The sequence below is a fragment of the Nomascus leucogenys genome, chromosome 6 (genome assembly GCF_006542625.1).
Source record: "Nomascus leucogenys isolate Asia chromosome 6, Asia_NLE_v1, whole genome shotgun sequence".
NCBI classification, from domain to species: Eukaryota; Metazoa; Chordata; class Mammalia; order Primates; family Hylobatidae; genus Nomascus; species Nomascus leucogenys.
The window spans coordinates 116,703,791-116,720,626 of NC_044386.1; the positions used below are offsets into that span (position 1 = coordinate 116,703,791).

General features: G+C 42.3%; 1 long non-coding RNA gene and 1 pseudogene across 1 annotated transcript; both read right to left on the bottom strand.

Annotated features, from left to right (window-relative positions):
• Positions 1–1,018: 1,018 nt before the first annotated feature.
• Positions 1,019–1,115, bottom strand: LOC115835611 (annotated as a pseudogene).
• Positions 1,116–8,997: 7,882 nt separating this feature from the next.
• LOC115835411 lies at positions 8,998–14,680 on the bottom strand. The gene is made up of 4 exons (XR_004030374.1): positions 14,625–14,680; positions 11,491–11,643; positions 9,850–9,916; positions 8,998–9,468 (listed from the first exon to the last, which is right to left on the bottom strand). It is a non-coding gene; the product is annotated as an uncharacterized LOC115835411 (long non-coding RNA).
• Positions 14,681–16,836: the final 2,156 nt, after the last annotated feature.

Genomic DNA, 16,836 nt, shown 5'->3' on the forward strand with positions numbered 1-16,836 from the left:
GTAGGCATTTAGAACTATAAACTTTCCTCTTAATACTTTTGTTGTATCCAGAGATTTTGCTATGTCATGTTTCTGTTTTCACTTATTTCAAATACTTTTTTAGTTTCTGCCTTAATTTTGTTGTTTACCCAGAAGTCATTCAGGAGCAAGTTGTTTAATTTCCTTGTAATTTTGTGGTTTTGAGAGACCTTCTTGGTCTCTTCTTCCTGGTATTGATTTCTTTTATTCCACTGTGGTCCAAAATATGGTTGGTATGATTCCGATTTTTTTAACGTATTGAAATGCTTTATGGCTGAACATGTGGTTGATCTTAGAGTATGTTTTATGTGCAAACGAGAAGAATGTATATTCTGTAGTTGACGGATGGAGTGGTTGGTAGATATCTATTAGGTCCAATTAGTCAAGTGTGAAATTCAAGTCTAGTATTTGTTAGTTTTTTGCCTCAATGATGTGTTAAACACTGTCAGTGGGGTGTTGAAGTCTCCCACTATTATTGTGTGGGCTATATAAAACTTTTCATTGGTCTGGAAGTACTTGCTTTATGAATCTGGGTGCTCCAATGTTGGGTATTTATATATTTAGGTTAGTTAAGTCTTTCTGAATTGAACCTTTTTTTTATTACGTAATGCCCTTCCTTGTTCTTTTTTTTTTTTTTTTTAACTGTTGTTAAAGTCTGTTTTATCTGATGTAAGAATAGCGATCCCTGCTCTTTTTTCTTTTTCATTTGTGTGATAGATCTTTCTCTATCTCCTTACTTTGAGCCTATGGGCATTGTTACAAGGGAGATAGGTCTCTTGAAGATGGCAGATGAATGGGTCTTACCTTTTTTTATCCAACTTGCCACTGTGTGCCTTTTAAGTGGTGCATTTAGACCATTTACATTCAAGGTTAATATTGATATGTGAGGTTTTGATCTTATTGTGGAGTTGTTAGCTGGTTACTTTGTAGTTTCTATTGTGTAGTTTCTTTTTAGGGTCTATGGACTACGTAAGTTTCTTGTGTGAAAACCCATTTTTTAAAAAATATGGAATGCTTCATGAATTTGTCATCCTTGTACAGGAGCCATGCTAATCTCTGTATTGTTTCAATGAAAACCCATTTTTGAATGGCCAAAAAAAATACTCTATGAACAGCCTCTCTAAAGAAGAGGTTCATATGGCAAATAAACCTATAAAGAGATGCTCAGAGTCATGAGGAAAATAATCAAAACCACAAGGAGATACCACTATATACATATTAGAATGGCTAATTTTTTAGGTGACAATACTTAGAGCTGGTGAATACATGAAGCAACTGGAACTCTCCTAAATAGTACTTAGTATTGGTAGGGATGAAAAATGGTGCAGCTACTTTAGACAAGAGTTTGGTAGTTTTTATAAAAGTAAACCTCCACCTGCCATATGACCCAGCAATCCCACTACTACGTATTTATACCAGAGAAGTAAAAACATACATTCACACAAAGATCTGAATGTTAATGCTCATAAACACTTGATTTGGAATTGCCAAAAATTAGAAATGATCCAAATGTTCCTCAACTGGTGAATGAACAAATTTTGATATATCCATGCACTAAAATGTTACTAAAATAAAAGAAAAAAACAGAAAAGAACTTATGCTGAAACAACATGAGTGAATCTGAAAGCATGCTATGTGAAAGCAGCTAGATACAAAAACCATCATGCTAGCTGATGCCATTTATACAGCATTCTGGAAAAAGTAAAACTATAAGGAGAGAAAATAGATAAGTGGTTATCAGAGACTGGGAATGAAAAAAGGAGGCTGACTGTAAAGAAGCAAAAGGTAACTTTATAGGGGATTCAGTGGTTACTACACAATTGAAAATTTTACTATATATAAATGATTCCTCAATAGATCTGATATCTCAAGGTTACTATGGGCAGCATAGTTGGCTATGTAAACCCTGTTTATCAAACAGAGAAGAAAGAATAATGAAAAACCCATGACTTCCCGGATACATGCCTGGCCATCTCCCTTCAAAGATGCCGAAGTCTCTACAGGTTCAGACAAGGCCTTGGTTGAACTGTTTCCTATGGGGAAAGCATTTAATATCATCATCCACCCTAAATACTAAGTGATGATATTATCTTTCCCTACTAGGGAGAGACATTTCAAGTATAAATGTGATCTTAATTAGATGCTTCTCTTTCCAACCCAGTTATGAATTCAGTTTCACCTATGTCGGAAGTAGATGGGAGAACTTGATTAAAGCCAGTCACTGGGAAAACAGCATTAGCATAGATGTGGAACCTGAAAAGCATATGACAGGTATACTTCTATAACCCTGTCCACGACATTGACAATTATGATCTCAATGGGCATTTCTATTTTGCCTTTTCAGTATGTTCATAATACACTACAGAAACAGTCCATTTGAATGATGTTCAATTTTAAAATATGAGATCAAAGAAACACACAAACCTATTCAAATGCTGTGATAAGATGCTCTGTCTTCAATAATACGGAATGAGTACGAGCTTTTGGCTATTGATTTCACTACTTTGACACCTGAAATAACATGTTCATGCCTTACGTCTGTCTTGACTGTTTGGGGTTAGAAAAAGAATGCCAGGTTATGCATGGTATTTGCTAAATTAACTTGAGCTCTGCATTTGTCTACAGGCCTACAAGGTTCAATCCATAGGCTTGGTACCTGAGGAGCTGGCAGGCACAAGGGGAAGTTTCCGCTTGGCTAGGTGCCATTGTCATAAGAAGCCAGTGTCACCTCTTGTAATGTAAAGGAATAAAATAATTTAATCTTTTAAAACAGATTAAATAATGCATTCTACCCTGAAAGAGATAAACTAGTGCATAAAGTACAAAAAGTAATCCCTTTGATAAGCATGTTATCATGCTTATCTATTTTCTGTCATGACTGTGAAATCAGAGTGAAAATTTAACACTGATTATAAACATGTTAAAATTTAAAGTTGCAAGAAAAGAGGTAGTGATGGTGATGAAAATTGCAATGTCGTGGCTAGTTCAGAAAAGCTTCTTCAGAATGCAGCAGCCTTCCAGGAACAGCAGAGGGAGGGGCTGTGCCTGTCAGACAAGAAACAGCAGCAGGCCAAGGGGCCTGTTGTCCATTCCTCCCAAACCTCCAACAGAAAACCTCCTGGATGATCCGAGTAACCAGAACATCTTTCCTTTATTTCAGTTATAAAAGAAAAGGCAAATTTCAACACAGGAAGTTACCCTGACCTCCAGAGATAGTGAATTGAACCCAGAAGATGGAATGCTCAAAATGGCACGAAAAGACTGAAATGATTTATTTTAAGAAAATGACAAAAAGAGGAGAGAGGAAGCCATGATGGAGAAGAGACAGCGATAAAATTTTGGAATCTGCAGAGCCCTGGGCCAAAAATGCAGGCACTCAATTTGGAGGGTGGGGCGCAGGAGCACAGCAGTTCTTCTCTCTGACCCTTCCTGAGGGCTCAGGGCCTGAAGACACCTGTCATGGATGGGGAAAAGGGCTTACGAACAAGTGTGCATTTCAGCCTGAAACAGAGGAGTTGTGAACCCCAGGATCCCATCCAACCCCATGTAGCAACTACCACCCTCCAAGCCTGCAGGGCCCATTCTGGAACAGCTAAAACAAAGAGGTCTGATCTCCTGCTCTGGATATCAGGGAAATGGATACAGAAGTAATAAGGCAGAGGACTGGAAACAGGGATCAGGGAATGGTAGCGAGATCTGCCTTCCCACCCCTGTGAGTCACTGGCTGTGCCCCACCTACACACCGGCACGCATGTGCAGCCAGGCAAGAGAAACGACGCGCATGGGATTCCCTCCTCCAGAAGGAGGGAATTTCACAGTATTTCGTGGTATTTAACTTTTTCTCTGATTTGGTTAATTTATGAAAATTGTCATCATGTGTCAGGAGCTGCATGGAGGACAAGGCTGTTTAGATTATGTAATACTTGATAGAGACAATAAAACAGATACAATGTATGTCAGAGTTATGAGGCATATTCACAAAACCAGTACCCCAACTCAACCACCAAGCTCAGAAAGAGACCACGCCCAACATACGGAATCCCCTTAAGAGCCCCTGACTGCACCCCTCTGCCTCTGCCTCAGAGGGAACAACTATTTCTAGTTTTCTGCTTATCCTTCTTTTTTAAAAAAGATTTTTTCAGATTATGTCTGTATTCCTAAACAATATACTGTTTAGCTTTGCTTGGATATTAGCGTGATAAAAATGGTATCATCCCATATTACTGACTCTGAAGTTTTGAGGCTCACTGTCACCACCCATCCATTTCATGATGGTGGCAGCTTTGGGTCATTCATTTCCACAGTTGTATCATATCCCACTGAGTAAATACACCCAGGTTTTACTCATCTATTTTCCGATGGTTGGACATCTACATTATTCTCATTCTGGCTACTACCAAGGCTGCCAAAAACATTCTGTTGTACATGTTTTAGTACTCAGGGGCAGGAAGTTCTCCTGGGTATATAATCAATGGGTTCATACGACTTACTTATATTCAAGTTTATAAGATATGCTCTTTGAAGTGTTTATATCAGCTTACACTCATGCCAACAGTTTATGTTCTTTGTTTTTATATTTCTGAGTACTTGATCTTATCAAATATCTTAATTTTTATAAATTGAAGAGTATTTAAAAAGTATCATGATGTCTTAATTTTCACTTTCTTGAAAATTAGTATTTTCAATTAAAGGCAGCCAGAAATTTTTAAGAAATGTAGTCAAGAAAATAAACAACCCATACTATTGAGTTTTTCCTCATTTTTTTTACTATTTATGTTTCCACCTACGAGAAAGGTCTATTTGTATCTTTTTTCCTCTTGTCTATTAGGTTATTTTTCTGAATTTATAATGGTTCTTTATATATGCTGGATACTAATCCTTTTCCAGCTGTACATGTTACAATTACATCAATATGTTTTAGATTTGTCTCTTCCTATTTTATAGTGTCTTCTAAAGAATATCTTTTTTATTTTTTGAGATAGAGTCTCACTCTGTCACCCAGTCTGGAGTGCAGTGGTGTGATCTTGGCTCACTGCAAACTCCACCTCCTGGGTTCAAGTGATTCTCCTGTCTCAGCCTCCCAAGTAGCTGGGATTACAAACGCCTGCCACTACACCTAGCTAATTTTTGTATTTTTACTAGAGACAGGGTTTTACCATGTTGGTCGGGCTGGTCTCAAACTTCTGACCTCAAGTGATCCACCTGCCTCAGCCTCCCACAGTGCTGGGATTACAGGTGTGAGCCATGCACCTGGCCTAAAGAATATCTTAATAACTAAAAAAGTAACCCATATTCAACATGAAGAACTCTCAGTATCATACAAATGTCAAGTCTACCAAAAGCAGTCTATAGCTTCAGTCTACTTCCAGTCAAAATCCCAACTGGTTTTTAAGGTAAGTTACCTTGTAATTCACCTTCCCATTTGAGTCAATAATTATTTTGTGCAAAAATGAACATGGAATGGAATAAGCAGCCTTTCCCACACCTGGAATAGTGGAGCAGACATGAGTCACACGGATGCAGGTTTGAGTCTGAGTCCTATGTTCACCAGCTCTGCACTTGAGCAAAGTACTTCTCAAAGTGTCTATTTTCCTGTCTTTATTGGAAGTAAGAATACCTAATGATAGCATTGCTAAGCGAGATAACATATATAAACTCTTCTAGAGTCCTGGTACATAGTAGGTGCTCAGTAACTGCAGACTGCCTTCTTCCCCATGCTTCCCTTTGTCTCACCATCCTCCCTTGAAACATAGGGCTATATGGGTTTCCTAAACCCAGCAGCTCAGCCCGTTAGAAAAGAGAGGCTCCCAGAGGCCCTGCCCTTGGCTGGACACCCTGAAGTTCTCATGGGGGAGTGAGCTGCACATGCCTGCAGGGACTGGGTACTTGGGCGTGGATGAGGCAAATAGCCAGGGCCCACAGGCCCAGGTCATCCTACCCCCATCCACAGCCATGGAGACTGATTTAATAGTAATATTAAAAATAATGATGAACAATAATAAATACATAATAATGCTATTTATTGTAAAACCACTTAGCAAAGTCAAAGTAGCCCCTGTCTAAGATTAGTGTCACTTTCATTATTGTTATTTTTACATATCAGTTGCTTTACATGGATTATCTCATTTAATTCTCATAAGGACCCTATGAGATCAGTCTTATTTTTTTTTTCTTGGCATTTGACAGCCCAAGATGCAGAGGCTCAGAGGGGCCAAGCAGGTTCCTTGTGCAGGGTCATGTGGGTACCAAGTGTGGGAGACAGGATGAGAAGCAAGCAATCCACTTCCACTGAGGCCCCACCTCCCACTGTTGTCAGCTCAGTGCCAGTAGCTGCCTTTTCCTCCCTGTCATGGACAGTCTAGCCCATGGTACGCTGCCAACTGGCCTCTCCATCTTGACCAAACCTCCACAAGGCCTCTGTTTGCAGGGTCCTTAGATACAAAGTCTGTGCCTCCTCTTCAGACCTGAGCCTTTCCCTGCAGGGTGGACACACTCCACAGAGCACCTGGTAGGAACAGGCCCCTTTCCCTCTTCCTAGCCAGAGTGCCCTATGACTCTTCTGCCCACAAGCCCAGTCCTACAGTCCCACAGTCTTCACGACCCACCAAGGCTCACAGAACTCATCCACAGCTGAACCTAAGCAGAGTGGACTTTTGCCAGGTCCGCACCTGGCCAATACACCGCCTATCTTGCGGCATGGTATTGTGGGTCAGCAGGGGGCATGTAACCCACAGACTGAAGAAAATCACAACAATAACTAACCAAGACAGGTGTATATAAAGTATTCAGTGCGACATTTTACAGTAAACCTTCAATGTGTGGCTTCACGGTAAACGCCATTGTTGCTTCTAGACATCTGTACCTATATTTGCTCCGTGTATTAACTCATAATGACTTCTGATGAGACTTTAATTGCTTACAGTCATGCAAAGGCAGAGTGTACTAGTGCACCTTGCCATGGGCCTCATCTCTGTCATTCGCTGCCACCTTCAGACAGTCATTCCCCTTCCTGGCTTTTCTATCTGTAAAAATGGATAATCAGTGATCACCAAGGGCCCTTCCTGGTAAAACATATCTCCTTCCATTAGCTTTCCAATTATGCATCCAGTTCAACCAATTAACAAATATTGATTAAATGATGTTCCACGGCCTGCCAAAAGTAAAAATGCTTTTCAACGCTATGCTAGAACGTGATTTAAATCTGTTTTTGTATCACACAGAATGGAAAATACGGAGCACTAGGATCAAAGATAATAGCCAGAAGGCCTTGACTGTCTCTTCCTTTCCCCTGGAATGTGATAACCAAGCAATACCCGGCCCTTCCCTGAGCAGATGGAACTTACACTTCTGGGCATCTCACTTGCACTCACATAGGCGCCTTGCATGGCCAGGGGAGGGGCTTCAGCAGTGTATGCACATGGTCATATGTTTTTGTCCTATTTTCAAAAGTAAGACATTTTAACTGCAATCAGTGAAGGCTGTGTCTCTTCCCACTCATGACGCCCCTCCTCCAATCAGGCTTTCCATCATGTTAAGTGGAAGGGGAGTGAGAGACTCCCCATGAGAACTTTTGGGGTCTAGCTAAGGACAAATTGAGTTGGGAGCACATTGACTTGAGTCGAATATGTGCATGTGGTTCACAGTAACTTCCTTGGAGAGCTGAGCTATTGCTGTCTGGTGTAGGAATGACGTCCAGGGATACTTCCACTACCCTCCAAGCGGACTCACTGAGAGCCATGACACCTAGATAGGTCATGTCCTGATATGGTCATGTGCTACTGTCCACAACACCAGGAGCATGTGATTAGACAAGGAGAAAAAAATTGATACAGAAGCTGGTCTGAAATATCCTTCCAAATCTCCCAACTCATATATGACATACGAAAGAAAATTGATGGAGGAAATTTAAAATTTGGCAACAATTCTAAATACTTACCTGACATGAAAGTGCTTTTTATCTGTATAGCAGGTTGAGAAGCTAAAAGAAACATCTCAAACTATGAATAACATCAAAAAATGTTTAATTAACCACAACAAAGTAAAGACTCCATTATCTTGAGAGTCTCTCTTTAAAAAGCAATATCAAAAAAACTGCTATCAAAGACAATGCAGGCAAAAGATCAAAAAAATTAGAGTATTCCAGGCAGATAATTAATTTACAATATTATGTTATTTTGTCATGTTTGTAGTTTTGTCAACTTAAAAATTGTGATTTATCTTCTTTCCTACATATCCTCTTTCATACCTAATTTTATTAATTCACAAATTGCATTACTATTCTGAAAGAGGATCCTCCAACTGCAGAAGATCAAAGCTCCCCACCACCAGGACCTGCCCCCTACCTGCACCTAACTTGAGAATCTTCAGTTTTTCTGAGTGGCCTGGGGTCTCAGAGTGGACGTCATTCACAGGGCAGTCAAGGGGATGGCAGAGGGATGGCCACCAGGCAGCCAATCCTAGGAGACATGGGCAAGCCAAGCATGGCAGTGGGCCTGAGCCGACCACTTCTATTGTCTTCACGAGACCAGATGCTGGGAAGACACCTGATCACTGCTCTCTTGCCTCATTTGGGGCAAATAATAAGCACGACAACACACACACCACACACACACACACACACACACACACACGGCAAGCCGGCAGGGCCCATCCAAAGGCCTCAGGCAGGAGCTCTGCAGGCACTCCTCCGTTCTCCTCTTCTGGAGCCTTACAGCCCACCTTTGACAAGAGATTCAGACACCTTGAGTTCCTGTGCTTACCAACGGCCAGGCCAAGGAGAGTCCAGGAATGCCACCTGCTTCCCACGAGAAAGGAATTTCTCACGTGACACAGGGAGAGTATGCCCCCCCACCACCAGAACTGGGAGGATGACATGAGATAGGAGGGATGGGAGCAGTGTTTCTAGACTGCTGTGCGTAGGTGCTTATAGAGTCCACATGAAAGATTGAAATGAAGTCCAGACCCTGCACTTAAGCCTCATTTAAACAGTATAATTTATCCTTTCATCCGAGCAAGCTCCAGTTCTGCCAAGTAGTCGCCACTCTATATCCCTGACCCTGGGCCACTGTAGAGTATTAATGTTACCGGCCAGGGGTCAGAAACTATTTAAACTTGCAAATAGGCTACTTGAGTCTGCGAGGACTTGGGGTGCTGCAGCCAGAGAGGACACAAACACGTTACCTCCACTATGCTCTCAGACTCTCAGATCATTTGCTTTGGTTCCCAGGAGCTTCTGCCCAGCCCGACTCCCCTGTTGGCCCCATGGAAGTTAAACTTGAGGCTCTAGAGGCAGGCTACACAGGGAACTCCTTGCTGGCATGCCTCCAAACGGTATCCCCATCAGCGCCTGCTCTGATTCACGCCAAGGTGACATGCACACATTTGAGTTGGTGAGGTACTTAAGAGGCAGGACTTCTGGTTCATTAAGCAGCGCCCTGCAGGACTACGTACCTGACAGGAGGGACAAACAACTCAGTAAAGACTGTCCGTCATCTCCAGCTTGCAGGAAAACAACTATCAAGAGCTTCCTTCTGCTGAAATATCACTTTCTGTGCATCACTATGCAGCAGGGACCTCCTCCGCCCACCCTCACCCCCCTGCATCCATCAATCTTCCTTACAAAAATGATTACAGATAAATGGACAGTGAAAATCACAACTGCCCCGGGCATCTCTAACTCCCTGTTGCAGTTTTCACATGCAGCACGCAGTGTGAGTTTTGCCCTCAGAGGGTCTCTGTCTGCAGGCTGCTCTTGCCTTTCCCAGTGAGAAACAAGAGTGAAGCCTGCCTCTGTTATTCGCTAAATCTTTCCAACATGCAACATAGCCTCACCTTAGAGAATGCTGGACAACTCAGTCTCAAAAATAGCCTGTTTCATCGCCAATACGCAAGGCCAACCCTAGGCACCAAGAATGAAGATTAATGCCAAATCTCAATTCCTGGTTCCTCACATCCTTCTTGATTTTTAAAAAAGTGGGAAAAAAATTTTGAGGTGCACAAGAAGTTTATTTGGCCTCCTGCTGAAAAGATATTAGTTTAATACACATTTTATTAAACTTTATTTTCTTACATGCATTCCGCACCTAGCATGTAGCAGGCCATACACTGAGCATTTTGCACACGTTACCTTTTTTGATCCTTGCAATAACCCTTGAATTAAGTAGTGAGCTAAAAAGAAAGAGGCAGAATGCGCCAGAAATCCAACTTTCTTGGATTCTGATTCTGTGCTGTGTCTTGGTACATAATTTTAAGAATGGTGGGTATCTCCCTTCAAGAACCTTCGGAAGTACATCCTGGAAGGGACCAGGTAGAGGCAGAGCCAGCGGCCAGCTGCTGGGAGAAGAAGTAGAGAGGGCTTAGTAGTCTCCTTCACCTCTAGGCAGAGATGATAAAAAGGAAAAATAAAAGGATAAAGGCTTAGATAGTCCCAGGCTAAGAAAAGAGAAGAAAACCCAAAGTATATTAATATTAACCAAAAGGTATAAAAATATATCCCTGGCCGGGCGCGGTGGCTCACACATGTAATCCCAGCACTTTGGGAGGCTGAGGTGGGTGGATCACCTGAGGTCAGGAGTTTAAGACCAACCTGACCAACACGCAGAAACCCCGTCTCTACTAAAAATACAAATTAGCTGGGCTTGGCGGCGCACACCTGTAATCCCAGCTACTCTGGAGGCTGAGACAGGAGAATCACTTGAACCTGGGAAGCAGACATTGCAGTGAGCCGGGATCACGCCATTGCACTCCAGCCTGGGCAACAAGAGCAAAACTCCATTTCAAAAAAAAGGTATATATCCCTAAATCTGGGATGCTTGGCTCAAATCTGCCCTACAAAATTGACCCAAGTTCCCAAGTTGACATTGTATCTCTTGAGAAAGGGGTCTTTCAGTGTTTAGAACTATAATATATACACACGAATACAAAAAGTACAGAAGATAATGTAATACACACCATGCATTCCCCCTCCAAAAATGAGTAAGTATTGTTTCCACCTCTACTAACTTCTTCTAAGAAACTAGACAAAGGGGCCTTCTAAGAAATGTTTCGATGGTGCCACCTGGTGGATTCATCCTAAAAGTGCTATCTGCTCTTGCTCACAATTAAACGGACTTGAGGACAAATTCTCATACATAATGAGATATTTGGCCCACTAATTTTTCCCCCCAGCTTTCCTTTATTTTCTCTCTAGGCATCCTCAGCCTCCCTTCCATTCCACTACAATCAACTGATGCTTAAAGTTCCCATTTCATTTCATAGCCTTTCTGCTGCATTAGAGCAGTTTTACAGCAAGATTTACAACAATGTCAGGAATAAAGAAAACTGCTGTAAAATAGCCATGGACAACATTATAAACTGGCAGTAAAATCGACCATAATGCACATAATGCACAGCTGGTATTTATGTAAGCCACCTGTTCCATTTTTAGCTACTCCTGATCCCTGCTTTTATCCCATTCGCTGTGCTTTGAAAGACCTTTTACCTGCCTCCTTCTCCTCTAAAGGCCTTCAGAACTGTTAAGTTCCAGAATTTGCTGAGCCCTCATATTGGGGTACCCTTGCTCATCTATGAGCCCAAAGGCCCAACATGGCTGAACCTTGCTTCCCAGTCTTTGAACTCTGCCAAAACCTGGATATTGAACAGAAGAAAAGTTTCAGAAAAACCCTCATGCAACTGCAAAATACATTTAAATATAAATACATACACTCATCTAAAAAAAGTAAATAGTCAAGGAACTATGTACTGTTCACCCACTATGGAGAAAATACTAGAGCCATAATTTGTAGGAGTGGTTTCCATTTAATGAGCAGCATCTAAGTATGAGCTTAAAATTTTACACGTTATCTCTAATCCATGCAGCAACTCTTCGAGGTTGCTTGAATCAATTACTCACTACCTCTGTGACTTCAGTAAATAATCCTATCAACCTCAGTTTAGAAGTTGGCCTATCAGGGCCAGGCGCGGTGGCTCACGCCTATAATCTTAGCCATTTGAGAGGCTGAGGTGGGCAGATCACTTGAGGTCAGGAGTTTGAAACCAGCCTGGTCAACATGGTGAAACTCCATCTCTACTAAAAATACAAAAAAAAAAAAAAAAAAAATTAGCCAGGCGTGGTGGTGCATGCCTGTAGTCCTAGCTAGTCAGGAAGCCGAGGCAGGAGAATTGCTTGAACCCAGGAGGTGGAGGTTGCAGTGAGCTGAGATAGCACCACTGCATTACAGCCTGGGCAGCTCTGTTGAAGAAGAGGAAGAGGAAGAGGAGGAAGAAGAAGAAGAAGGAGAAGGAAAGGAAGAGAAGGAAGAAGGACAGGAGGAGGAGGAAGAAGAAGAAGAGGAAGAGGAAGGAGAAGGAGGAGGAGGAGAAGGAGAAGAGGAAGAGGAAGAGGGAGGAGAGGAAGGGGGAAGGGGAGGGGAAAGGGGAGGAGGAGGAGGAGGAAGAGGAAGAAGAAGAAGAGGAAGAAGAAGGCGGCGGCCTATCAACTGTGTGGAATTGTAGTGAAAATTTAGAGTAGCTGTTTCAACAGGTAAGATTCACCAAATGTTTATTCTGTACTAAGCATCCATATAGGAACTCCCCACATATTAACTCATTTTATATAGTCACAAGCAACATATGAGATGAGTACTATTAATATGCCCAGTTCATAAAAGAAAGCTGATACACAGACAAGTAAATTGCCAAAGGCCACAAACCGGTAAGTAGCAAAGCCAGGATGTGAAACCCCCAAAAATCATATTCCAGAGCACTCTGTTCTTTATACAGAGATCTATGACTATTATTTAGATCATTAATTTTTAAAAATCAAGGAGTGAAGTCAGCATAAATGGCGGAATAAAGACTGACAAAACTTCTGTTCTCCATAGAAACAAGGAGAAAGTTGGCAAAGATTATTAGAATCAACTTTTCCAGAACTCTAGAAATTGACCAAAGACTTGTAGCAACTCAAGCAGCATGTATTTAAGAAAACTAGCCAATTCTCCATAAGAACAGTAAGCTTTGTGGCATTTTACCTTGATTCACTCTCATGCCTCACTTTCCTTTCCTGCAATGGCCTTGAAAAATAACACCCCACATTCCTGGAGCAGTACTGGAACCACCAGAGTGAGCAGAATGAAGCTGTTTTTAAAGCCTCATTCCCAAAGATTTGTCCTTATTGGAACTGGTCAGACCGGTCTGGTAATACTCTGGAAGACTCCACATGCAAGATTGTCTGTATTTGACCTGACTTGGAGATTTACTGGTTTCTGGTATTTACAGAAATCTCTGTCCTATCCTTACTCAACAACCAAGCTAACCAAATAGAAACTTCAGTTGCCACAAGTAACAAAGAGTACAGACTTTGTAGAATTAGTTCAAAAAAATTATTAAATATACAAAACAGCTAAAAAAATTGCAGCACCAACAATATATTCTGGGGAGGGACATAATGATTTTAAGAGGTGTCCAATGTATTATTTTAAATAGTCGTCAACAGAAATTACAAGGCATGTAAGGAAACAAGAAAGTATGGCTCTATAATAGGAAACTAAGCAACTAACAGAAACGGTTCCCTGAGGAAGTACAGACTTTAGACTTACTAGAAAATACTTTAAATTGGTTATTTTAAATGTGCTCCAAGAGCTAACAGAATGTGTGTCTAAACAACTGCAGTAAATTATGAAAACAATGTCTCACCAAATGCAAATATTCACACGGGGATCAAAATTACATATTTTTGAAAAATTTATAGAAATTCTAGAGTTAAAAAATACAACAACTAAAATGAAAATTTCGCCATAGGGGCTGAGCAGAAAATTTGAAGAAGCAGAAGACAGTATAGCAAACTTGAAGATAGGTCAATTGATATTATCTAGTTTGAAGAACAGGAAAAAAGTAGAAGAAAATGAACACAGCTTTGGAGACCTTTGGGACATCAGCAACAAAATAAGACGTGGATAAGAAGGAATTCAGAGGGAGGGGAGACAGAGAAAGGAATAGAAAGAATATTTGAAGAAATAACGAATCAAAACTTCCCAAACTTGATGGAAAACATTAATCTACATATCTAAGAAGCTCAACAAACTGCAAGTAGAGTAAACTCAAAGAGATACACAGCCAGACACATCATAAACTGTTGAGAGAATCCTGAAAGCACAAGCGAGAGACAAGCCATATTCAAGGATCCTCAGTAAGCTGATTTCTCATCATAAACCACGGAGGCCAGAAGATACTCGATGACATCAAGTGCTGACCAATGTCAACAAAGAATTCTTTGTCCACCAATATTATCCTTCAAAAATAAAAAAGAAATTGGGACGCGGGGGCCCAGAGCTTTTGGGCAGGCCCAGCCATTGAAACCCGAGACGCGGGGAGGGAGCTGTTGCGCGCCGGGAGGGAGGCGGGCGGCCCTGGGCCTGGCCAGAGTGGCTCCCCTTACCTGTGACTCAACGGGCGGCCTCAGCCTCCATCCTCAGGCGGCGCCGCGCCCCCCCCAACCCCGAAGCTGTCCCTGTGCCCCTGGCGTCCTCCTCCCTCTCCCATTTCTCCCCCGGGGCTGCCCCCCGTTTCCCGCTCCCCGCCCCCATCCCCTCCCCCAGGGTCACCACTGAACCCTCTTCCCAGCTACCAACCCCTGGCTCCCCACACAGTTTGCAAAGAGCGTTGGCTCCACCTTCCCACCTGATTCGCCACCCCCAGGAGAATTTACTGTTTCTCTTTCATTTGTGGGGAGAAGACACCGTTAATGCCCCCACCCCCCACTCACACGCACACCCTCGCCAGTGCTCTGGGCCTGAATGGGCACATCTCAACCCCCTCCCACGCCCCTTCACACTTCGATTATTTCTTTGGACAAGAATCATGTGCGTTAACCCTTTTTGAAAATGTTCCAAGTTTCACTCCAGTAAGCTTACTAAAAGGAAGGAGGAGGAAGAGGAGGATGAGGAGGAGAGGGAGGAGAGAAAGGAGCAGGATGAAGAGGAGGAGGAGAGAGAGGAGCAGGAGGAGGAGGAGGAGAGAGAGGAACAGGATGAGGAGGAGGACAAGGAGGAGGAGGACAAGCCAGCAGCGGCAGCAGCGGCCGAAATTTACAGTTGAAAAATAGGCCAAAGCACACTGAACCTGCAGGACAGCCAGTAATCTTTTCTGCCCATTTCAGTCTTTCCCTGTCCTCGCCCAACTATTACAGGCCCGCTTTTGCTGATACCTAACAACGTCATTTAGTAAATGTTCAGCTAGTATTCACTTGAAATAGAAATATTCAACGGCAGGTAATTTTTTCTCCTGTATTTCTTCTTGGCCTGTTTCAGGGTGTTATCCAAGGGGAGTTAGAATGCAGTGGTGGTTTTAAAATACCAGCAGCCTAGGAACCCGAAGGCCTCAGCAGGCTGGCACCTCCCCACCCCGCTGCGGCTCTTAGAGGCCAAGATTGAGGGTTGTGATCAACTCGGTGCACCACTGGAGGCCATGTGAGGAAGCAGCAAACTGTTTCTCATGAGAGCAGGATGTTGGCAAACTGACAAACTGCGTCTGCCGCCCAAAAGGACTGCTGAGGGCAGTCACCACCCAGGCGCAAGTGTTTCTTATGATTAGACATGACTGAAGCCTGTTAGTAATGAGAACTTGTGATCAATCAAACAGCTGACCAGTCTTACCGCCTCCTCCCTGCTCATTCTCCCAATGAATGCGAAGGGCTGTGGAAGCTCAGGGGGCTGCCTTTGCTCACTAGAAGCAGGGAGCTCCCTTCTTCCCCGTTTCCCCTTCCTTTAAAACAGCTTTATCATTTCTACGTTTGTCCCTTCGTTCAGTCTTGTAATGACTGTCTCAAGTAGTAAGAGTAATAACTGTCATAGTGACGGTCTCAAGTAGTAATTGTGGCAGTCAGCCACAGGCACACAGGACTGAAGGTTCATTAATGTCTGCTGTAAAAATGTAAAATATTTCTTCAAGGTCTGAATAAGTATACATTTATTGGTGTACGTTTTTGTTACATTTTTTAAAGTTCTCTTTTTTTAAAAAAATTACATGTATAGGGTCGGGAGCGGTGACTCATGCCTGTAATCCTAGCACTTTGAGAGGCGCAGGAGGGTGGATCACCAGGTCAGGAGATCGAGACCATCCTGGCTAACACGGTGAAACCCCCGTCTCTACTAAAAATACAAAAAAATTAGCCGGGCGCCGGGCGCCTGTAGTCCCAGCCACTCTGGAGGCTGAGGCAGGAGAATGGCGTGAACCCGGGAGGCAGAGTTTGCAGTGAGCCGAGATCGCACCACTGCACTCCAGCCTGGGCGACAGACAGACTCTGTCTCAAAAAAAAAAAAAAAAAAAAAAAAAACAAATTACATGTATAGTGCTTAAACAGTTCCTTTAAAATGTGTGTGTGTGTGTGTGTGTGTGTGTATACAGCATATATAAAGAATAATGAACTGAAGTTCCCTGCTTCTCATTCAACTCCTATTTCCAAAGTCAGTCAAATACCTCTTTTCCTTTTAGTTTGAGTTTTGCGTCTCGCATGAGTAATTTGAAACTACTCCAAAATTAGAAAATAATTCTTCTAAATTTACCTCCAGTATTTTTACTGTCTTGATTTTCAGATTTGAATTTTAATCCAATCATAATTTACTGACCTATATGGCATAAGGAATGGATCTAGCTATATCTCATCGTTCCCACACCATTAAATGGTATATTCTTTCCGCTACTAATTTGAATTATCTCTTTAACCATATATTAAATTCTCATACACATTCTGTTTTATGGACAGTTTTCCTATTTCTACAACAACACTGCACTATTTTAATTACCCTAGCTTTTAGCATATATTTGGATATCTGGGAAGGCAAG